The 25,401-nt window shown below is 38.9% G+C and overlaps 1 protein-coding gene across 11 annotated transcripts in view; it reads right to left on the minus strand.

The window, feature by feature from the left end:
* The window catches only part of PCDH15 (protocadherin related 15), a 1,681,879-nt gene that overhangs the window by 1,012,269 nt on the left and 644,209 nt on the right, over positions 1-25,401 (minus strand). For all 11 annotated transcript variants that reach the window (XR_008425054.1, XR_008425055.1, XR_008425056.1 and 8 more), the window contains exon 3: positions 9,478-9,528. The gene's annotated coding sequence lies outside the window, so the exon portion shown is untranslated. The remainder of the gene's footprint in view (positions 1-9,477; positions 9,529-25,401) is intronic.

Consider the following 25,401-nt stretch of genomic DNA (forward strand, 5'->3'; position numbering starts at 1 on the left):
TGTTCATTGACTACTGATAGGTGACATTGGGTTGTTCCTCATTTGATGCTATTACAACTAAAACTGCTGTGAACATTCACATACAAATCTTTATGTGAGAATATGCTTTTATTTCCTTTTTAAATTTTATTTTTTACATTTATTTATTTATTTTTGAGAGACAGAGAGACAGAGCACAAGTGGGGGATGGGCAGAGAGAGGAGACACAGAATCTGAAGCAGGCCCCAGGCTTCGAGCTGTCAGCACAAAGCCCTACATGGGGCTTGAACTCACAGACCGTGAGATCATGACCTGAGCTGAAGTCGGACGCTCAACTGACTAAATCACCCAGGCACCCCTGCTTTTATTTCTTTTAGGTAAATATTTAAGAATGAAATGGGAGGGTCTTATGGTGGGTATAAGTTTATTTTTTTTTTTAATTGCCAAGTTGATTTCTAGAAACCATTGTGCCATTTTATTAATTTTAGATTTTAAAACATTTTTAAATGTTTATTTATTTCTGAGAGAGAGAGAGAGAGCATGAGCAGGGGAGGGGCAGAGAGAGAGGGAGAGAAAATCCGAAGCAGGCTGCAGGCTCTGAACTGACAGCACAGAGCCCAATGCGGGGCTGGAACCCATGAGCTGCGAGATCACGACCTGAGCTGAAGCCAGACGTTCAAGCAACTGAGCCACCCAGATGCCCCATTAATTTTAGAATTTTTAATAAGTGTGTAGATGGACCTCATTGTGGTTTTAATTTGCATCTCTCTAATGATGTGGAACATGTTTTGGTGTTCTAATTTTTTATCCGTGCATTTTTTGGGGGGTAGAGTGATTGATATTTTTCTTCTATTTTATTGGGTTCTCTCCTTATTGAATTGTCAGGGTTCTTTATATATTCTGAATACGTGTCCTTTTTCAGATGCATGACTTGTAAATGATTTCTTCTAGATGCTGGTTTGACTCGAATCCGTTTAATTGTATTGTGAGACTATAATGGGATACGGTCTATCTTGTTAAATGTTCCATATGGTGCACAAGACACAGTGTCTCATGAATAATGTTTCCAATAAGCTATATATACTAATATAACTACATCACAAAGAGAAGCCCAGTTACTGTGTAATATGCATCAGTGACTTGGATCATTGAAAAATCGATGACTCTCCAAATCTAGGAACTCCCATATTTTTACGCTAGCACAGTTAATCACCAGCAAAGTAAAACTGGGGAGAAACGGTCCTTGATGTGAGACACACCCTTGTGTAGTATCAGTTCTGCTAATCCAGTATAATTCTGTCTACTTCCCTTACAGGCATTGGAGGGGAAATAACACCTCCTCTATGGATTGTTAGGGAGACTGAATAATGTCACTGATGTGTAAGTACTCACCACATTCTAGGTACTTGCTAATATTATTGGTAGCTTATTCAATTCTGCCCCAAACATGAACACACAAATAGATAATTCGCATAAGAAAAAAAAAAGTCAGACAGATGTGAATTGCAAAGTATCTCAATAAGCTAGTTGGGAAGATCAGCCATGAACTGGGTATATAAAATCAGAATATCACAAAGAGATGCTCACTCTCTTTTCCTGCATACAAGAAAGACTGCTATTAGTCAAATCCGTACAGGGAAGAGTCGCCTTAGCCTCCTGGAATAACTACTTGGAATCCTCAAGGACTCTAAAAAATTCTGATACTTTATCTGCAATGATGTAGGTCATAAAAAAATGATCCTGAGAAACTTGAGAAGCAGATATGAGAGACTGCATAGATAAGATTTTTAATACATTAAATATATTTGAATAAATAGTTCTTAAAAATTAAAAAAAACACAATATGAACAAATGAACAATACTTTACGTATTGTGAAAATAAATAAAATCCTGGGGAAAACCACTAAGGTTTCAAAATACCATTCATATAAGGGAGAGCAAGGCACTTCACAGTCAAACTTTAACAGTACTCAATAGTATCTTAAAATAAAATTAGAGAAAGATTAACTATTGAGCCAACCCACATCATTTTTTAATCTTTCACTTATTGAACAATTGATTAAAGTAACAAAACTCATTTTCGAAATATTGCCCTTGGTAATACTGTTTGGACGAAGGGAATACACAGACTCAGAGAAATGCACGAGGTACTCACTAAATGGAAAACACAGTCGAAGGCAGTCTCTGGTCTTTGGAGTGAAAAGATCACTTGGATTAACTTAAATGATATGCAATTAACGTGATTATGAATCCTTAGCAAAGGGTTTCAAAATAAAATATTGCCAATTATCAAGTTACCCCGGAAAAAAACATAACCGTTTTTCATAAATAGAGATGAAAAGAAGAAAGCTGATGTACCACTAAATATATCTGTTTAAGAAGTAGGATGAAGGCCATAGAATGTCAAAAGTATTCAAGAACTGGGGTGCCTGGGTGGCTCAGTTGGTTAAGTGCCCAACTTTGGCTCAGGTCATGATCTCGTCATTCCTGAGTTCAAGGCCCGCATCGGGCTCTGTGTTGACAGCTCAGAGCCTGAAGCCTGCTTCGGATTCTGTGTCTCCCTCTCTCTGCCCCTCCCCCACTCACACTCTGTCTCTGTCTCTGTCTCTCTCTCTCAAAAATAAATACACGTTAAAAAAAATTTAAAAAAATCTTCAAGAACTATGAGATTATCTGAGTTTAGCATCTAGCTTGGCACATACAACAAAACAAAATGAAAAAAAAAACCAACATGTAAATAAGATTTAACATTTATTATTTTTTTATTTTTTTAATTTTTTTTATTAAAAAAAATTTTTTTTACCGTTTATTTTTGAGACAGAGAGAGACAGAGCATGAACAGGGGAGGGGCAGAGAGAGAGAGACACACAGAATCGGAAGCAGGCTCCAGGCTCTGAGCCATCAGCCCAGAGCCCGACGCCGGGCTTGAACTCACGGACCGCAAGATCGTGACCTGAGCTGAAGTCGGATACTTAACCGACTGAGCCACCCAGGCGCCCCAAGATTTAACATTTAATGAAGAATAAAGCCATGCACTCGTGCTTAAATATATGCCTGGCACAATGCACCCACACTCGTGCTTAAATATATGCCTGGCACAATCCACCTACAATGTGGAATTCGTGCTTGTATTAAGTTGGGGAAAACGCCGGAGGAAGGTTTCTGGGCCCTACGTGCTGAATTAGTGGAGAGAACATCTCTCTCAGGTTACCTGATTGGCCATCACAAATCTTTAGAAAGTCAAGGGCAGAAGAACAGAACCATCCATGATATGGAGAGGAGGTAGCACACTACCTGAGACACCATTTGTATGTGTCTATTGAAAATATTCATAATCTCCCAGCATCATATACAGGGTTGGACTGGCATAGGTGATCATCGAAACTGACTCTAGTTTTGACTTTCATGCTTAGAACTGCTCTCAAAAGATTTTCTTGCAACTCATCTGGACCTAAAACTTTCTGTCTCTGAAAGATTACAGCTGTAAAACATCCAATCTTAGATGAAACACACCTTCACTTCTCCTTAATTATACATTAAAAATATGAAAACACTTCTTCATGGTCAAAAAGATGAACAAGTCAAGAAAGGAAAGGGAGTGTGTCAGGAAAACTGCTATCAGAAAGAGGGACAACATCTCATAGTAGAAATGAGTGTTCCTTTTGACACTGATTCACTACAGGAAATAGAAGAGGGGATTGAAAAATAAATAATTCACACTGGCTACAAAATTCATGAGACAACTGAATATTATTTATGAGCTTCTCTCATGTCTTCTGGGTACCAGAGCACCACTTCTAGTCTACCCAACACATCAGTATGTCTGAGAAAGATGGGGATAGATTTTAGATTGCCATGCTGAGAGAAGGAATAAGAATTTCAGCTTCTCACTTGCAAATCAGCCTGATGGAACGAGTCACCTTGCAAGTTGGGTCACTGTATTGAGAGAATGGTGCTCACACTCGATTGAGCATAAAAGCCACCAGACACAGGATTCGGGTCTAGTGACCCCCACTTCTGATTATTACTGCTCCTACAGCTGGCTAGTACAGAGAACAGATGAGAAATAGTCATTTCTAGTCTATGAGATTTGTAAGATGACAGTAGAGTGACAAATGCAGACAAACCCACAGAAGGAAGGTTTGTTATGTAAGAGAGGATAACGCCAACAGCAGAGTATGGTCTCTTGCCCTGATATATCCTTGAGGACTGTGAAGGCTCCATCACAAAAAAAAAAAAAAAAAAAAAAAAAAAAAAAAAAGGAAAGGAAAGGAAAGGAAAAAAGAAGAAAAGAAGGGAAAAAAATTCTTATCAGGGAGAAGGGGGCTCTAAATTGTAGCGTTTTTGTAGTGTCATAAGCATCCTCTTACTGAGAATCTAGCTGAGGAGTGAATCTTCACAGAGGACCACAGAGTGTGCCTCATTCTTCACAGCCAATGGACCTCAGAGTCAGACTTCACCACAGGGAAGGTGTGGGTCACCCCAAGCACCTATTCAAGACCACAGACCACTCAGATTTCAGATGAAAAGACTCAGGGCAAGAGGAATGTCATTAAAGAGTAGAGGAAGCTGAGCGCCTAAAGCCACATTTTCTCTTATGTCATCGTGAGGTCGGTACAGTTACACTATCCTCCATGCAGCTCACTCTGCACACCGCCCCCCCCCCCCACAAACACACACAATGAGACCTTCTCTAAGGGAGAAGCGGGAGGAGAGGGTGGTGTCACGGAAACACTCAGTTTTTCATTTTCGTTTGTTTTTATCCAAGAAAGACTGGAACTGCACAGTTGGGAAAATTAAATTTGGATTGGTTTATTTATTTATGGGTTTCTTCCTTCTAACTAATAAGATATGGAGGCTTAAGATGTAGTTCATAATAGTGACATCCTAGGGAGAAGGAATTTTCATTTTCTCTGAAGATCCAACGCTCAATTTTGTCAATAAAATCACGTGATCTAACTATAAGAATAATGTAAATTCATGAAGGATAATGTGACAAAGGAAAACACAATGGCCAAATTAAAAATGAAGAAAAAAACAATAAATAACAGTTGGAAGAAGGGACACAATCATCTACATTAATAGAAGATAAGGCAGTATAATTTCCCAGAAATTCAAAGTAATAGGGCAGAGAAGAAAGCAACAAACAAGGGGAAAAAGTGATGGAAAACTGATCTGGAAGACTCATTCTATAATTAGAGAAAGTAAAGAAAAAGGGAGAAGAAAAAAAAGAACATGGAAAAAATAATTATAAAAGAAACTTTCCTAAAGAAGATTGCATTTAAAAAATTGAGTGTCTCCAGACTAACCCAATGAGTGTTACACAAGACATATCCTTCTGGAATTTCCAAATGTTAATGACAAAGAAAGAAATGTTTGAGAGGGAAAAACACCCAGATAAGAATTAGACTGGCCCCTAAACTGCCTACATCATTAAACACTGGGATTTATTAGACAACCATATACAGAACTCACAAGGGGAAAAAGTTGCAGCTTGAAAATGTTATTCCAGCAAATATGTTATTGTGCTAAGAGAAAAGACATTTTGAGGTATACAAGGAATCAGAAATAAAAGAACAAGTTATCCTTTCTAAAAACTCTACATGAAAAGAAAGGTAATTAATAATCAAGAATTTAAAAATAATAAAAATATGTGCCATGATGCCCTGAACATGAGAATTTTAACAATGCTTATGTGACTGCTATTCATTCACTGTTTATTAAGTACTTACTAAGTGCTGGACATTTTGTTAAGCTCTTTAGTGATAGTTACATAGTCAATCTGTAGTGAGTTCTTTGGGGTAAGTACTCATAGACCTAATTCCCTGCAGATGGTCTCACTGATGGCTTACAGTTATTGAGTAACTTCTCCTTGAGCAGCATAACTAACCTTTGTGTGTGTGTGTGTGTGTGTGTGTGTGTGCGCGTGTGTGTGTATTTCTGTGAAAAGGTTTATAAATATTAGTAAAAAAAATAAAGTTTATAACCCCAAATTAATAAATACTAAAAAGGAGTTGGTAGGTACACATTTCTATTCCTCATTTTACAAAATGAAGAGTAAAAACTTCCATGATTATATAAAATACATGAATCCGTATTTTCACTGGCAAAAATGTTATGGGATTTCTGGATATGGGCAGAACTCCAAGGAGGCAGTCAACTCAAATCAGGTTCTGGACAGATGCTTAGGATGTAACTTTATAGGGAAGAAAACCAGTTTAAAAATTCTAGATAAGCTATTTTGTTGTCATCAGTCGAACACATGTGCTCTCAATGCAGCCTTGCATGTCTGATCACTGCAAAACCAAATGTATAAGAACATTGTGGTCTGCTTCTCTTAAGAAGACACCTCCTTTAATAAATTATCAATTTCTTAACAGGTACTTTTGTAAAGCATATGCCTAGGACATGGCCACTTGGAATATTTGGATTCAGAGGGCTTTATTTCATCTCTCTAGTCTCAAAAAAAAAAAAAAAAAAAAAAAGAAAGAAAAAAACAAAAACAACTTGGTCAATCCCACTAGAAAAAGTTTCCTTCTAGCTGGGGAGAGGACATTAGTACAAAACAGAGTCAGTGGAAAACAATGTGCATTAATAAAGTAATGCACTGTTCAGTGCTATTAGAAGACAAAGGATTTATAATGTGTAGTTATTTACAGAGTGTACATGATGAGGGTAAAATGACTTCGGGTTAGTGAGGTTGCAATGGGTAGGAGAGAAGTTAAAAATCAGGTTTGAATGAGCCCTCAAGTGGTGGGCGGTGTGGATGTAGACGAATCGGGAAGTCACCACACAAACAACAGAAGCCAACGCAAAGGTAACGTGGGCTGGCCACACTTAGGGGTGGATGATATAACCCAGAAAAAGAGACACACAGAATCAAGGGCTAATTCAGACTGACCCAGAGGTTGAACTTCGAAGTCAAAACATTCTAGAGTTCAAGCATCTGGTATGTTATTATTGTCTGTATTGCAACTGGTAACTAACATGATATGAGATGGGTTTTTATTTGGATTAAAATCCAGTTATCCTAACCGCCAACTAGAAACCTAGCTCCATAAAGAAATGAAAGATATGACACCTGAATGAAGGATCTTTGTAATGAAACATTCCAAAAATGGGACGGGTGGAATTAGCCAAAGCAGTCACCTTCTGCTTGGTTAATATCCTCTGGGCTCGCACATAAGAAGGAGTCAATGTCAAATATTCCAAAAAGGTCTGTAAGCCTGCCTCACGAAGCACTGATTAAAAGAACTGAATACCAAATGTAACCAACAGATTTCCTTTTCATTTATCTGTTACTGAGAATACTAAGTATTTCCTTATCTCCGCCACTTTCAGAAGCTCCCTTGCTATGTGCCTATCTATACATATTCATCACTCTGACAGCAGCATCAAGAATAAAAATTCAGATAAGAAAACATGATGTGCATTGCTTTATCTTTTAAATATGGGACATACATAAAAATAGACATACAAAGACAGCCCCTTAGAATGAACAGTAAAAATAAGCACACCGTATCTTCATCTTTATCCTGATAAGCATACAGCAATGGCACATACCGATCATTTGGGTTGGGGATATTCTTAATTCCTCTTTCTTCTCCTAAAAGTCAATAACAAGAGAGCACATCTAAAAGGAATCCTAGATTTATTGCCTCGGCGATTCCACTTCTACAGATTATTCATACCCCACCGCCACCCAGGCAGTGAAAACACTGGTCCAAACACACAGAAGACTTAAGTCATAGCAATTCTTGAGCTGAGCATCTGGATGGGCCTTCATTGGAAACTCAGACAAATACCTCAAAGACAAGGGACGAGTTCAATACTGAGTAAATTCTTTCTTTTACAGTTACGGTACTTTTATAATTCCTGTTCTCTGAATAACACCTTAAAGAAAGCTTTGCCACTCTGCATTCCTTATTGGATTTCATTCATGAAACTAGTAAACCTATTTTAAAGTTTAACTGTATTATACCACTAATAGGATTCCTGAAGAAGGCAAAATCTGGATTAATTGAGATTGTTTTCTTGCAAAATGTTTTTCTACTTTTGTTATCAACCATGTCAAGGATTGAAGGAATAATTAGTTCTTATTATTTTAAGGTACAGGTCCCTAGAAAAGACAAGCTTAATATGTTCAGAGCCTTTTTTTAAAATTACACATATTATTCTACTGTTCTCCTAAATTTATATGATCAACAGTGATAAATTAATTGAAAAAAAATCTTATGGTATCAAAGGGTATTTTTCAAGAAGCAAAACAATTGATTATAAATACAAATTAATTATTTTTCTTTCAACTTTCAAGTTTGTTATATTCAATTACAAATACGTGTATTCGCACCTAATTCCACCTCCCTCCAAAACCAGAGGAGAAAAGGCTGAGACACACAAGGCTTAAAAAGATTCCAGATTCTTCTCCCCAGCTGTTGACTTCTTTGGAAGTCCTGGAGAGAAGCTAAAGTATGCAAACATGACTAAAATACTCAGCTGTGATGCTTGTCCCTCGATTCATTTCTGAGACTAAGATGTAATAACTTGCTTTCTGAGCAATAAAGTAGCTCTGGTCCTTGTAACTGGGACCCCAAGTCACTCCAACAAGACCTTTCAAAGTCACCCGTTTCCTGGCATTCAACTCTCAGAGAAGCCATGGGCTCATGGCGGGGGAACTGGGGGTGGGGGGCAGTCACCGGCACTGCCTTCTCCTGCGACAACACATCTCTGCCCTGCCCACCTCCTTCCTTTCAGCAGATGCACAGCCAGAAATGTGCTGACAAGGGTGTCTTCAGAGAGAAAACAATGCCAAGAGAATGGGTTTACACCTCAAAATGCTTTTGTTGTTAAATACGAAATTTGCCTTCTATGTATATAAAGGTATAAACAAAATGACTACATTAATCTATAGTCTCAGATAATATGTAAGTTCAATTTGACATTGCTCACTTTATCATGACTCAGAGAAAACAACAGAACACCTGAGAATAAAGAACTATGCGTTTTTTTGAGTGGATTCTTTTCACTTTGTTAACACTGCTCCAGACTCCCAATTTCAGATTTCATGTTTCTCCAGACGCTGGTGAGTTTACACTTCCCCTGCTTTTGTCCTCGCAGAGGTTGGAGTTGGACAGGTGTTTCTGCATGAGGTCCTTACAGTGGGTCAATGCCACATCACAGCTGCCTCATGATGCTTCACAAGGAAGTCTTTGTTGGACGGCACAGAAACTAAGTCAATCAAATGTGTTTATCTTGCTGCAAACAACTAATATTCAAAAAAAGCACCAAATGGTAGATATCTCATTACATGTGAGTTTTCAAGAAAACAAGAGAACAGTCACAAATTGCCAACATTATCGATGATGACCGTAACTTGCATCCCCACACCAACAACTGACATCTGATTCTCTTTATGACATACAACTCCCAGTTACTCAACTATTGACGAGAGTCTGTGTAAGTACACCTTGAAATAAAATAAAATGCGCGGTACCTTACCTTATTTGTAGGTCTTGTGCACAGTATTCAGGAACATGACACTGAAAATTCCTGTAAATAAAAAGAATTGATGAGTCCAAGGCACTTTCGAAGGTGAGTCTGAGCAATAGTTACACAATTACGGCAAAACGATCAACCACCAAATATTTCATTACAACTTCTGGTAATCATACACTTTTTATACAATTTTTATAAATCACCCTACCGACTCTCACAAATATAATGCATGACTTTATCATTAAAAATTGTTATTTTAATTAAATTCGCATTAACAATACTTTCGATGTATTTTAGCTCCAGATACGATTGGATCATTTGAAAGCTAATTCTTCCAATTTCATAAGGAATATGGAGATGATGCACCAGGAATGTTGTGGTTCGTTTTGATAAACAAGATGTTTTAACCAGTCTGGGCGCTAAATAAATTTAAATATATATACTCAACACATATACAGTGGTTACACCTGAGGAATCAAATCATTTACATGAAAAGTCCTTCTTCCTATACATATTCAATATGTTCATTTAATCAAAATGCAAGGGCAGTATATTTTGCATTGCAATGATCTGGCTTTTTGGAAAAGACTGAAATTTAAAAAAAAAGACTGAAATAAAGTTTGGGGAAAATAATTGAAACATTAATAATGTGTTTAGTATTATATCTCCCATATTGAAAAATGTAGTTTATCGTGCTGGCTTCGGGACAAGGTATCTAAGTGAATATTTGGGACAAGATAACTAAGTTATCATCTAAACTAATATTAACAATATATTTTCTTTAAATTTGTCAGTTTTTTAGCAACTTTAACTTTTCTCAGTAAATGAGACACTGGAAGTAAAATACCCAATTCAGTGCTGAGAACGTGGGAGACTTCTGGAAAATAAAGTGAGAGTACAGTTCCAAGCAAACCAGAAGAGAAGTATTTTATATATTAATATATCTTTAATATATAAGGTACATATTTATAAATATATCTTTTGTAAAAGACATCTGTGGTATATAGTAGAGCATAATATATGATAGGCAATATCTTTAATAGATTGATAATATATGAGATTATGTTTAATTCTAAAAGTAACTGATATAACACAGTCACCTTTTCTAAATGCAGAAGTGGCAAACTAAAAGTAGATCCAGACATATTGGTTAATACTAAGTGTTTTAATATAAAAACAAGATCACATATAATAGAATAAGATCACATCAATGATCTCATACAATCAGAGAAGTAGAAAGAACCTTGGAGGCCTACAGAATGAACCCCTATTTTGGGAGGTATAAAATGATGTCCTGAAAGTCAGGGTACTGTTTAAGGTCATGTAGCACATCTGTACGACAGCTGGAATTAGACCCCGTCATAAAAGGAGTACTGTCACTTTAAAAAATATTACATGAAAAGAAATTCATCTGTGTGAAGTTCCTATAAATAATTCACTTGCTGGACTTAGAATATTTATTTGTGGAAATCAAATGAATATAAAGTGAATCTAAGTTATGCCCCAATATGTTAAAATGATGCACAGGTCTGATGCTAAAATTGTTCTCTCAAGATGTTTTAAAAATCTTTAGTATTTTCCAATTTTATTATTCATCAGGAGGATACAAAAATAAATGTTCATCTATGATTCAATGGTGCTATCTTTGTTCTTCAGCTGCACAAAAATGAGAAATATAGATTTCTAAGTTTGTAAGTCCATAACCAGAATTGTTTTACTGTTAGTTTATAATTGAAAATAATTTAATGTCTATCTGTATTCTTCACATAACCATTTATCAAAAAATTGACGTATTTCCAAATATGAATTCTCAGCGAAAACAGAAAAAACTTCTGAGGTTCTTAAGTTTGCTGGGTTATTGCTATTAAGTGCATCAACATTTAATGTGTTCATCGAATACATATTTATTGGTCACTCTGTAGCTTGTACATTTGGCATTTTCCTAGTCACCTGGAATATAATGGCAAGCAAATGTTTTAAAAATCTTGTACTCTGGCAATTATAATAAAGCAATACACAGTGAATAAGCAACAAGCATAAAACAAGCAGGCTATATGTTAGAAGGTGGTTAAGAATGAAAAACAGTCAGGGAGGGAAAGCGGATTGTGAGTGGGGCGGTAGTAACTTGCAATCCCGAATAGGGTGGCCAGGGGAAGATTTGAGCAAAGCCTTAAAGTCTTTGCTTAATTCATCTAAAGTCTAATAAAGCTTGCTAGCTTTTGGTTAAGATACTATCTAAATTAGTAAAAATAATTAAACTTGTTTGAATTTCAAAAAGAAGAGATTAATTGTTCTGTTACATTTCCACAGAAAAATATCCGTGTACTTCCCATTCTGCAGACATCTTTAGGACTGCCTTTGACATGCTGTCGCTTTTTACTATTGTTTCACACAAACACATCACCAATCCGTATCCCTGTCTGCTTCAATGAGGAGGGTATGTATGGAGATGGATAAAATGGCAGCAATACGTCACTCAAGGAATCGGGTCACTGCCGTGGAGGAACATGGGATACAACTTAATTCTACGTGACTCAGTTCAGTTCGTGCCTCTGTCCCAGTGCAGGAAAGTTCTCTCACAAAACATCCTGCCTTCAGAATAACCACGCTAAGAAGCTCCTTAGAAGCCCTCCCCTTTAGCTCGTCATGAGAAAATTAGGGTGGTGTCAGTCATCATAGAGTGTTTTGGTTGCTTCAGGGATTAATTAGTCAAAGAGGCAGCACAGATTTTGATATCCATTAAGATATCATTTGTGCTCTAGGCTTTGTGATGACAACCATCAAGTGGATGTTAAAATAGAACACAGCAACAGGTGAATGGGGGGTGAAGATTTCCTCAATTGTTCATTTAGTGAAATTTTTCCTGCACAGACTTATCAGGCAGTATGAAGCCTCTAGGAATTATCTCTAGAACTGCCTTCAAATCTACATTTCAGTGTTTATAAGAGGTAATTTTATCATCTCATGATGATATACATGCCAGTAATCTAATTTATCCAAGAATATGGATTATATGGGCACCTGGGTGGCTCAGTTGGTTAAGCGTCTGACTTGGGCTCAGGTCATGAGCTCATAGTTTGTGAGTTTGAGTCCCGCATCAGTCTCTGTGCTGACAGCTCAGAGCCTGGAACCACTTCAGATTCTGTGTGTCCCTCTCTCTCTGCCCCTCCCCCACTCACTCTCTGTCTCTCTCTCTCTCTCAAAAATAAACAAACATTAAAAAAAAAAATTAAAAAAAAAAAAGACTGTGGAGCTCAATCCCGCAAACCGTGAGATCATGACCTGGGCCCAAATTAAGAGTCGCAGGCTTAGCCGACAGAGCCACTCAGGCCCCCAGACAAAATCTTTTTGATAATACTCCACATTCTGTAAAAAGTTGATAAACCCCAGTCACAAATTCACCAACAACAGTTTAATGTAACTGAAACAAAGCCTCTCTCATTTATATCACGACAATAGATTACATTTTATATCTCGATATTGAGTTGTTGGGGTTAATCAATAACCTTCCACCTTGCTTTCCTGTACCCTCAGGTACATCAAATGTAGATGCAGGTCTTGCTACCTTATTTAAGGAGCAGGTAGAATGACGCCACCAACCAGGAGATGCGGTAACTGCAACGGTAAAATCTCACATGCCTTCACTGGGGGAGCACAGTTCCCCACTCCCTAGAGGTGGTTGTCAATCTGCTCTCGATGTACAGTAAGTTCACTGCAGGTGTAGGCTCAGCAGCGCTTGACCATTAGGTCCTTGTTCCCATAAACTGAGAGGGAGGGAAGGAACCTGGGCTTTAGACAGCCCCAGACGCACACTTGTGTGCTGAGCTCTGCTCAGTGCTCTGGGATTTGTGCACTTGGCTGAGCTGCCTCACCTCCCCGACTTGTGGGTTCTTCTTTCAGTGTATTAGGAGGGCTATCTTTGCAGCACACAACTCAGCTCGCTCAACAAGTAATAGCTTGTATCTCTCATCTTTGGAATTATACTTCCTTCTCTTCTTGGACAAATACCTGTAAGTATTTTCATTGCCCTTCCCTTACTCAAATTCAGGGGGGTGGGGGGGAAGTGTCCTTCCTAAAGATGTCAGTGGGTGGTACCAAGGAAGAGAGGTGGGTGTTTGAAAGCAGGAACATCCGGACAGCAAAATGAACACTGTGGCGTGTCTTGGGTGGGAAGTGGCTACATCATCAAACAGCTGAAGATGCGAAAGTAAGATATCAGACTGTATAACCTGCCAAGTGTTTAACTTAACGGTCGCAAAGCATAATGAATCATCTCCACGGGAGTGGAAGCTAACTTCTTTATTCATCGGTGAAGGAAAATCTGTAAAATTCATGGCCATTCAGACATCCAAATAAAATGGCTAAGAACCTTACAGTGGCTTTGTCTCATCTCCAGACTGTTCTTCTGTGTACAGGCTGCATATGGGACTGTTCCTCAAGAGCAAAAATGAAATTTAAAACATACAAATAAAAATGAAAGACAAAACAGAATTTGGGCAAAGTCATATTTACATAAACACAATGTTCTGCACATCTTCCTTTTATGGCAGCGTTTCAGCAGTTATTTAAGTGATCTAGCCATTTGTGTGGACAGAAATGAAGCGCAGGGTCCCTCCCGAGTTGCCAATAAAACCAGGCTGCCAAGCCGAGGTGTACAATTGATAATAGGGGGGCCTTTATCCTCAGGGCTCTTGAGCCAATCAGATGGCATTACTGTGATGGCACAAATAATAGTCACCTTTTCTGAACATACGTTTGCCCACTTTTCAATTTTTTTTAATGTTTATTATTTATTTTTGAGAGAGAGAGAATATGAATGAGGAAGGGTAGAGAGAGAGGGAGACACAGAATCCAAAACAGGCTCCAGGCTCTGAGCTGTCAGCACAGAGCCCTACTTGGGGCTCAAACCCACCAACGGTGAGATCATGACCTGAGCCAAGGTCGAACGCTTAACCGACTGAGCCACCCAGGAGCCCGTTTGCCCATTTTTAATTATGATGCTATTCTATTTCTTTCAACAAGAAATTGATGCCCTCAGTTTATCACTTCTATTGAATTTGATACAGGTCAGAGAAGTAATTTCATGCTTTCAAATTAAAGATAGAAACAAAACAAAACTAGAAATCCTTGCCCTTTGGGGCTTTATTCCCCTCCTTCATTTTAACTTTAACTTTGCAAAATTGTTAGGTGATCTGCAATGGAACTACATTTAACGTTATTTTCTTAGAATTATTATATTTTCATTTTAAATCTTAAGGTGGAGGAAACTCTGAAAGAATTGATTTCTTGCCATTTATGTAAGGCTGCACTTTAGATGGTACATCTGGTAGAACGTTACCCATTTAAACATAACCAGAGAAAGGGATAACAAATTACAAGTCTATCTTTGACTGTACAGCAATTTATTTTAATGACTATTCTAAATATTTTCCCTCCTAAATTAACCTGGTGTAAGTTTAATGATACGGTGATTAAAAAAAATCTCGCATTGAAACAAAATCTACATAACAGAGCGGCAAAATAGTTTCATAACCATTCCAATTAGAAGTTCCACCAAGCTACATTTGAGATGATACAGCTACATAACAGCATAATGGATAAGAAGAGAGCGTTCCTTGCCTTGCTCTGCTATCACAGTGGACTATGGCCTCTGGTGACTTCAAGAAAAACTAAAAATAAACTACAAATCAAGTAGTAGCTTTGACAAATCATGAAAGAATATCCAGTGGAAAAAAGACAGTCTCGTCAACAAATGGTGCTGGGAAAACTGGACAGCGACATGCAGAAGAATGAACCTGGACCAGTTGCTGACACGATACACAAAAATAAACTCAAAATGGGTTAAAGACCTAAATGTGAGACAAGAAACCATTAAAATCCTAGAGGACACAGACAGCAACGTCTTTGACCTAGGCCATAGCAACTTTTTATTAGACATGTCTCTGGAGGCAAGGGAAACAAAAGCAAAAATGAACTACTGGGACCTCATCATGACAAAAAGCTTCTGCACAGCAAAGTGAACAGCCAATAAAACTAAAATGCAACCTACTGAATGGAAGAAGACATTTGCAAGTGACATATTTGATAAAATGTTAGCATCCGAAATCTATAAAAACTTATCAAACTCAATGGCTGCAAAATAAGTAACTCAGGAATGGCAGAAGATATGAATAGACTTTTTTCCAAAGAAGACATACAGACATCTAATAGACACATGAAAAGATGTTCAACATGACTCATCATCAGGGAAATAATACAAATCAAAACCACGATGAGATACCACCTCACACCTGTCTGAATGGCTAAAATCAATGACCCAAGAAACAACAGATGTTGGCAAGGATGTTCCCACTGTCGGTGGGAATGCAAACTGGTGCAGCCACTCTGGAGAACAGTACAGAGGTTTCTCAAACAGTTAAAAATAGATCTACCCTATGACCCAGCAATAGCACTGTTAGGAATTTACCCAAGGGATACCATAATGATGATTCAAACAGGCACAGGAACCCCAATGTTTACAGCAGCACTATCAGCAATTGGCAAACTATGAAGAGAGCCCAAGTGTTATATATACACAATGGAATGTTACTCAACCATAGCAAAGAATGTAGTCCTGTCTTTTGCGACAACATGGATGGAGACAGTTTCATGCTAAGTGAAGTCAGAGAAAGATAGGATATGATTTCACTCATGTGTGGAATTTAAGAAACAAAACAGATGAACATGTGGAGGGGGGGGGTAGTAAAAGACAGAGAGGGAAACACACCATGAGAGACTCTTAAAGATAGAGAACTATGGGTTGATTGAGGGAGAAGAGTGAGTGATGGGTACGAAGGAGGACATTTGTTGGGATGAGCACTGGGTGTTGTATGTAAGTGACGAATAACTCATTTCTACTCCTGAAACCAGTATTATACTACATGCTAACTAACAGAATTTATATAAAAACTTGGGAGAAAAAAAAAAAAGATCTTTAGGACTATTCCAAAATTTGTTTATCATGATCCCTGTATTTTTCCCAAAACTTTATTATACAGTTTTATTTTTAATTTTAAGGATCAGAATAATTATGGAATATATGTTTTCGCATGTAGTATTAGTCTGCCTGGAAGAGAAATGTAGGTGTTCAATTTTGTGAAAAGGGGGGTATACAGTACTGTGCACTCCCTCTGAGAGTGAAGAAATTCCCTTTCTAAACAAGCTTTCTGTTTACCTTTCTGTAGTACTACCAGCCGAGGACAATCATATTTTCATACAGGAATTCAAATGAACAAAGAAAAAAAAAAGTAGTAGAGACTGTGAGAGTGAGTCTGTTCTAAACCAGGAAAAGGCATAGGCAGGCAGCTCCTTGAATATTTATAAAGTCAATTTATTTACTTTTATTTTTTTAATGCTTATTTATTTTTGAGAGAGAGAGAGAAAATGAGCTGAGGAAGGGCACAGAGAGAAGGAGAGAGAGAATCTACGTAGGCTCCGTGCTATCAGCACAGAGCTCAACTCGGGGCTCCAATTTATGAACCAGGAGATCATGACCTGAGCCAAAGTTGGACACTCAACCGACTGAGCCACCCATGTGCCGCTGTAAAGTCAATTTCTTAAACCTCCATTAGCCACTGCTATAAAATACCAAAAGAATAAAGTTCATGTAATATTCTTTCATAACTTGGTGATGTGTTTAATAGATTGAAAGTAATTGATAATTTTATCATAGAAAGAACCATGGTCAGAAAAAAGAAAACAAAAACAAAAATAAAAAACCCTGCTAAACCTATTCATTCATTAAAGTACAAATCAAAAAAACAAAACAAAACAAAAACAAAACAAAAAAAAACAAAACAAAAAACTGAATGATTTTGAAGCCATCCTCAAGCCTGATCACATCATTCCAGTCCCCAACTTTCTTAGCTGTGATAAATTTCCATGTGCTTTTTCTGGTACTGTGGCTCATTACAAGGGCAAGTGGTAGTGTGGAGGCAACCCAAGAGGGTGGATGTACAGAAACAAAACAAAACAAAACACAATACAAAAAGGATTAGGATAAATATGGGGGAGATTTATTTATTTTTTTTAATGAGCTTTTGCGGGGCGCCTGGGTGGCTCAGTCATTTAAGCCTCGGACTTCAGCTCAGGTCATGATCTCATGGCTCGTGAGTTCAAGTCCTGAATTGGGCTCTGTGCTGACAGCTCAGAGCCTGGAGCCTGTGGTTTTGGCCCCACTAAGAGGCAGGGATCACTACCACTATGTCAGACTCCTATGAGGAAAGCGGTGCTCAGAGCTGTCTGAGGTCCCATAGTGCAACAGTAAGTGGCAGAGAGGGTGTCTGGCCTCGAAGCCCAAGCTCTATTCTCAGCTGTACAAGTGCCATTTTTCAGAGATGTTGTTGACACAGTGAAATAGAAGAACTATACCCAAAGCATTTCTTTTCCTTTTTTTCTTCTTTTTTCTTTCTTTCTTTCTTTTTTTTTTTCCTTGAGCAAGGATTTAACAAAAACTTGAAGTTGGACACAGGCTTTAAACCCTTCAATTCTTTTAGCCATTATTTTGTCATCATAACACAATATTGTATTCCTTTCACCAAAATGCATAAAATCCTAGCATAACCAATGGTTTCAGTTGAGAAATTATGTAATGAACGCAGCAAATGCAGTTTCCAAAATGCTGTCAAAGAAACAAAATCATGCGATTATAAATTCTTCCACGTCATCTTTCATTTCTAATGCAATGTGTATTTCTGGATTATTTCTGAGGCTTAGCAACGGTTCAGACAACATCAGATTACTTGCAAACATAAGGAATCTCAGGTCCTAGGACAGTCTCAGGGAGTCTGAGAAGGCAAGGCTTTTCAAGGAAACTAGGTCATGGAAGAGAGTACCGCCATAATCCTTAGAAAGCTGGACGCCATTGTCTTTTCTAGAAGGATATGTGGTACAATTCTCCCCTGTGGGGAAGCAATAGGGATAGAAATCTCTGGCTCAACCAAAGCTGTTCTGTTGGAACTATGTTGCATGTATATTAAGAATACAGAATTTGCTCCCTCTCAACTTTTCATTTTGAATATAATAAGCCATTTTAATGCAGATTAACAGATTTACTTTCTAAATATACTCGGATTAAGCTAATTTGGCCAATCCAATTCAGCCTCCCACGTGGTGACAATGCACAATCCAGAGGTTTTAAAAAAAGGGAAGTCACTAATGAGGACAAAGGAGGAAGAGGCACCTCTGACCCTCCACCCCAAGGTCAGACTCAGCTTCCTGCCCATGCCAAACTACCAAAGAACTAAACCCAGTACTCCCTATGCAACAGTGGACAGAAATCAAAACCCAGTGGTTCGGAATTTCCCAGGTCTCAAAGAGAATTCGATGCCTAATTTGTATTGAAATAATGTCAGAATATTATCCACATCAGTGAAAGTCCATGCCCTATCAACAGTGGGGGACCCCGGTGTCCATTCTCTCCAGACATGGTCTTTAACACACAACCCTGGGGCGCCTGGGTGGCTCAGTGGGTTAAGCGTAGGACTCTTGATTTAGCTCAGGTGGCGAGCACATGGTTTGTGGGATCAAGCCCCCTGCGGGGCTCTGCACTGAGGATGGAACCTACTTGGGATTCTCCCTCCCTCTCTCTGCCCCTCCCCTGTTCAAGCAAGTGTACACGCTCTCGTTCTCTCTCTCTCAAAATAAATAAACTTTAAAATAAAATAAAATAAAACACAACTCTATCTACAGGGGTCAAAAATTGATTAGGTCATTTTAGTTTCCTCCCCACTTTATTTACTTATTTAAAAATCTTTTTAATGTTTATTTATTCTTAAGAGAGATAGAGAGAGAGAGAAAGTGAGCATGAGTGGGGGAGGGGCAGAGAGAGAGGGAGACACAGAATCCGAAGCAGGCTCCAGGCTTTCAGCTGTCAGCACAGAGCCCGATGTGGGGCTCGAACCCATGAACTGTAAGATCATGACCTGAGCTGAAGTTGGACACTTAACCAACTGAGCCACCCAGGTGCCCCTCCTCTCCACTTTTAATTTCAACTACAACAATTAAAGTATACCTCCATCCCCAAAATCCTAGTAATTCTACCAAACTCAAATTATAAAAAAAATAAATGCATACCTGCCTAAATGCATACATACATTCATAAATCAGAAATCAAAGATTTCAAGTTTTATTCCATTTTTTCCTTGTCCAATTTCAGAATTAAGGCTACTGGATTTGTGTCAGGGGATTGTAACAGATGATGTACGTCAGATGCTTAGCACAGTGCTAGGCCCTTAACTGATTCTCACAGATGGTCTTCCTCCATCATCCCTTAGCCCGTTTGCTTGGGAAATAACCCAGAGGAACTGGAGGAGAGTTACAGAGAGCACAGCACTTTTGGAAATACAAAAGATAAGGGCACTGACTTATAAAGGTGCATGCGGGCATACTATACCAGAAAGAATACAGTAACTAGCACCTTTGCATAGGATATTATGTCCTTCGCTATCTTCTTTGGGGACACAACATTCCCCTTCTATCACATGCATAGGAACAATTCAAATGACTTTTCTTTTCATTTTTTTCTGTTTTGGCTGAGAAATCTTCAAAATCCCACCATTAATCCCTCCATCTCTGAAGCATCAGTCACCAGCTCATACAGCCAGCCATGCATGCAGTGAGTTATGGGAATGTCTGTTTTCTCATAAGATTTTTAGGTCCTAAGGTGCAGAGGGCATGCTCTAATAATTGTTGTCTCCTCAGACGCTGGCATATTATCTGGAAAATAGCCAAGTATCTAATAAATGTGACTATAATGGCAATATACAGCCAACAGACCCATAGATCCATGGTGGGCCTTGTAGCCTTTCATGTTCTGATTTTTGTGGGCCATGTGAATTCCCTCATAATGGCAGAAGTCACAGACAAAACTTTCCATGAGTGTACACATCGCTAGCTATTCAATTATAATTCAAAAGCATATTTTGCCCTCTTAAAAATAGGGTTTGGGGCACCTGGGTGGCTCAGTCAGTTAAGCATCTGACTCTTGATTTCAGCTCAGGTCATGATCTCACAAAATGAGATTGAGCCCATGTCAGCTCTGCACTTGACAATGTGAGCCTGCTTGGGTCTTTCTCTCTCTCTCTCTGCTCCTCCCCCTGATTGTTTTCTTTTCCTCTCTCAAAATAAATAAATAAATAAATAAAAACTTTAAAAAATTGGATATAATTACCAAACAAGAAAGACAAAGGTGGTTAGAATAATTATTACATAGCCTGCTAAATACAGCCCTAATATATCCCAGGTATGTTTCCAAAAGAGTGACTGGGAATCTCTGATTTCCACTCAGTGTATAGTCATACACTGTCTTTTCCTTTCCTCCTTTGCTTTTATTCTTGAAAGTACAACGAGAAGAATATGAACGAGAAAGCCCCCTTTGCTTCAAGTGCACTAAATTTCCCTCCAAACCTTCTCAGCATTTTAACTTTTGACAATGACTCCACAACGCACTGTCATGCGGTAAAGTCTTCAGATGCTGAACTCAGTCTCTATTTAAAGTCTCTGCCGTGTTGATAACCATCTGGTGTACTGGTCTGTGCCCTCATGTGCCTCAACATTAACCTTGTCATTGTTAGGGTTGTTGCTGTTAGTAGCATTAAGGTTGCCTGGAAATACATGCTTTTGTGGAGCTGGTACTTCCAAGAATGTATGAAATTGATTCTCCTTGGTCCCCAAACTGTCCCTTAAGTTTATGACTATGAAGTACAGTAATAAATCAAATGGTGTATATTTATGATTATGCAATAGTAGGATTTAGGCACGATTGGATTTTGTACTATAAGTTTTTGGATTCGTAGTAACAGAATTTTCAAGAATCAGTGAGGAATTATATCCCTATATCAGTCTGTGAGAACTGGGCATTCTCCATGAAAGGCAGTTCAACCCCGAGCTGGTCCCAGGCAGTGAAGGACCCTGGGACCTTTCTCAAGAGGTCTGCCGGTGGGTTAGTGGGATCCTCTGACAGAAGGATCCGTTCTCTTTCTAAAGAGGCAGATCCAGGATTCCTTGGGAACCCAAAGGCTCTAGAGACACCCCAAACACCTGCTGTCCTCATCAGTACAGTGTCCCCCGCACCACATGGGGAGAGTTGGGTCTTCCTGAGCAAAGGCCTCGATCCCCTTTTCACTATAGCTCTGAAGGGTGGCATTATAAATATATTTTGTTTTGGGGAGCCTGGGTGGCTCAGTCGGTTAAGCATCCGACTTCAGCTCAGGTCACGATCTCGCGGTCCGTGAGTTCGAGCCCCGCGTCGGGCTCTGGGCTGAAGGCTCAGAGCCCGGAGCCTGCTTCCGATTCTGTGTCTCCCTCTCTCTCTGCCCCTGCCCCGTTCATGCTCTGTCTCTCTCTGTCTCAAAAATAAATAAAAATAAAACGTTAAAAAAATAAATATATTTTGTTTTCCTTCTACCTGGGTGTCTCGGTGCTTTGCTTAATGGCCTGCTTGATTAGAAAAAAAGTGAAATTTTTGTTAGCTTCATCCTTCACAGAGCCAAACGACTCTTTGATCAGACTAAACTAGATGGTACCTTTGAGAACCCAGGCCTGACACTCAGGGTTGAGATCAGAATTCTCACTGCCTCCTGGGAACCATACATTTACCCTTATTGGAGCGCCTATCCACAATGAAAATGCAGCCAACTATCCCTCCATTTTACTAAAGAGGTCCTGATAACAGGTACCATGTCATTTCTTCCTGATTTTATCCTCAGTATCCAGCAAAGAGCATGCAAAAGAATGGGTTTTTATTCAACGCTTATTGAATAAATAAATACATGAAATGTTCACTATCTGTTGAGTAAGTGAGTGAACAAACAAGTCACAAGACAGGAACTACAGAGACAGGATTCTTGGAGGCCAGTTCTCAGCAACGGATGGGACTGCAGTGTGTGGTCCAGGTCCACCAGCCTTCCCAGTGCTCAGGTGAGCAGGACTGGTCTGCAGGCCCGTAATTACCACAGGTGAAGCCGACTGCTCAGACAGCGGAGCACCTGTCAGAGCTGGGGACAGTGCTCAGCTAACAGGACAGGACCTGTTCAGAGGCATGGAATAATAATGCAAGAATGAAGAAAATAAGGATTAATCCGAAGGATGTAGTAAAGCATCTCCTTAGCACTTGGTACCATGTCTATTTTTCATCCTTCCAGCTCTTTCTGGCAGCTCTGTCCTGAAGCAGCTCATTCAGGCCTGAGGTACAGTTCCACTAGATAAGCCTACATCCCATAGAAGGAGCTCAGTTCCCACCATGCTTACTTTTAGAGGAAGAGACAGGTTCTCCAACACAGCTAAATTTCAGCTGGCCATGTATCAATTAGGACGAATTTTTGTTGTAAATGACAGAAATCCTAAAATGAAACTGACTTAAGAAGGAGTCTGGTGGATATAAGTAAAAAGTGGAGACATGGTTCAAAGATGAACTCAAGAGACAATACCGGGACATGGAAGAAAATGCTAACAGTGGAAAGGAAGCCCAAAGAGACAGAAATATCGGAGTTTCCAGACACAGACTTTAAAATCTCCCTTCTAAAACCATGCAATAGCTCTACTGTGTATTCTCATTTTGCAGGTGGAGCATAATTAGGTCCAGATAGGCTAACTCAGTCTCCCACCCGCACCCCTGCTCTGGCTCGTGCAGTTACCAGATGAGCCAGAGTGAAATGCTGAGCTTACTACAGACCCCACTCACTCTCCCCAGCTCACTGCCCTGTTTACTAAGCGATTAGAGGAAGCGCAGGAAATAAAAATGAGAGAAATGAGGACACAGAGAAAACCTGCGCACAGGGAATCAAACCCAGGAGTGACCATGAAGTTCCCCCACTGTGGGAACAGTCACATTCTATTCAGCCAGTGTCTCCTCTGCTGAAAAAGAGCTAACCCACCAACCCCCCACCAACCCCCCACCAGCCCCGCTTCTCACAATTGTACCTCCCACTTCTTCAGCGCTTGACTCTGTGCTTTTATTATTATTTATTTATTTATTTATTCTCCTGTTAGTTAATGTACAGTATAGTACTGGTTTCAGGAAGGGAACCCAGTGATTGATCATTTTCATACAACACCCAGTGCTCATCCCAACAAGTGCCCTCCTCAATGCCCATCACCCATCTACCCCATCCCCCCACTGACCTCTGTCCAGTAACCCTCAGTTTGTTCTCTGAGTTAAGTCTTTTATGGTTTCTCTCCCTCTATGCTTTTATCTTATTTTCCTTTCCCTTTTCCTATGTTCATCTGTTGTGTTTCTTAGATTCCACATATGACGGAAGTCATATGATATCTTTTTTTCTTTGCCTGACTTATTTCGCTTAGCACAACACAGTCTAGTTCCATCCTTGTCATTGCAAATGGCAACATTTCATTCTTTTTTATCGCCGAGTAGTGTTCCATTGTGTGTGTGTGTGTGTGTGTGTGTGTGTGACACATCTTTTTTTTTTCTTAATTTTACTTATTCTCAAGTTAGTTAACATACAGTGTAGTCTTGGCTTCAGGAGAATACAGTGATTCACCACCTACATATAACACCCAGTGCTCACCCCAACAAGTGCCCTCCTTAATGCCCATCACCCATCTAGCCCATCCCCACCCACCTCACTCCATCAACCCTCAGTTTGTTCTCTGTATTTATGGGGGAGGGGGGAAGGAAAGTCAGAACACAAAAACAACCCAAGGCACAACATCCTGGGGAATTAAAAATAAACATAAGCAATCGGGGAAGGGAGGGGTGAAAACTGGTGGGTTTTGAAGTCAGAGAAAAGGAAACTCTAAGAGCAATGGCCACAGAGAAGATCAATAAGGACCAGATCCCAGCAGCCAAATCCCAAAGGAGGCTTCAGTACATTTAGCAAGTGAGGTCTCTAAAAAGATTAGGGAAAGTGTCTTGAATGAAGAATATCCACAAGCCAATAAACTACAAGATAAAAATACACAATGTGTATTAAGAGCATAATTCAAATACAGTAAGTTAAGGACAGAAAGAGCACAGTAGGAAGGAGACACGATAAAAACAATGATAAAAATTTAACTGAAACACATTGCTAACTTTTTGCCAAATTGTGCCAGATTTTGTGTGTTAATCATCCATTGGTCTTTAATTGTAACAAATCCGTGCTTTTAATAATCATTATTAATTATATTTGTGCAGGATGTGGGAAGAGCAGACGATGCATTAACCCTAAATCTTAATATCGATTTTTTTTATCTTTATCCAGGATCTTTAATTTCCTGTTTATCTGTCATGATATAGTGTCATTGCATAGTGAAATCTTAAGGATTTTCACCCCAATATCTTTCAATATTACAACAGAAACACTGTATTAGTTAAAAGTATGCATTTACCAATGTGAAAATCTGAATTATATTGTGTACCTTAAAAGTTAGACAATGTTATATGTCAATTATATCTCAATAAAACTGAGAAAAAAATAATAAGAAAAAATCTAATACGCTTTCGAAATGAAACAAAACAAAAAAAAAAAACAAAAAACAAAAACAGCACCATGCCAACATTGGAGCCCAACACAAGAGCAAATAAGTGATATGGTCCTGTCTTTGTTTAAACTTTTGATACTCTGTTCCTTGGGGGATATTTTGCATTAATTTTGATTTTTCATATATTGCATTAATGTGTCATTTTGAAAACAGTTAAGTTTTATAATATTATTTTTTAACTTTGTATTTTAGGGAGAAAGAAAGTGAGTGTAAGGGGAGCAAAGGAGAGGCAGAGAAAGAATGCCAAGTAGGCCACCACTCAGCATGGAACCCGATGTGGGGCTCGAACCCACAACCCTGGAATCACGATTTGAGCCGAAATCAAGAATCAGATGCTCAACCAACTGAGCCACCCTGCACTCCAAGTTTTCTATTATTATTAATAAAACAGGACTACTGCTTACGAAA

This window comes from Panthera pardus, unplaced genomic scaffold, assembly GCF_024362965.1.
Source record: "Panthera pardus isolate Hobbes unplaced genomic scaffold, ASM2436296v1 HiC_scaffold_22, whole genome shotgun sequence".
Taxonomy (NCBI): Eukaryota; Metazoa; Chordata; class Mammalia; order Carnivora; family Felidae; genus Panthera; species Panthera pardus.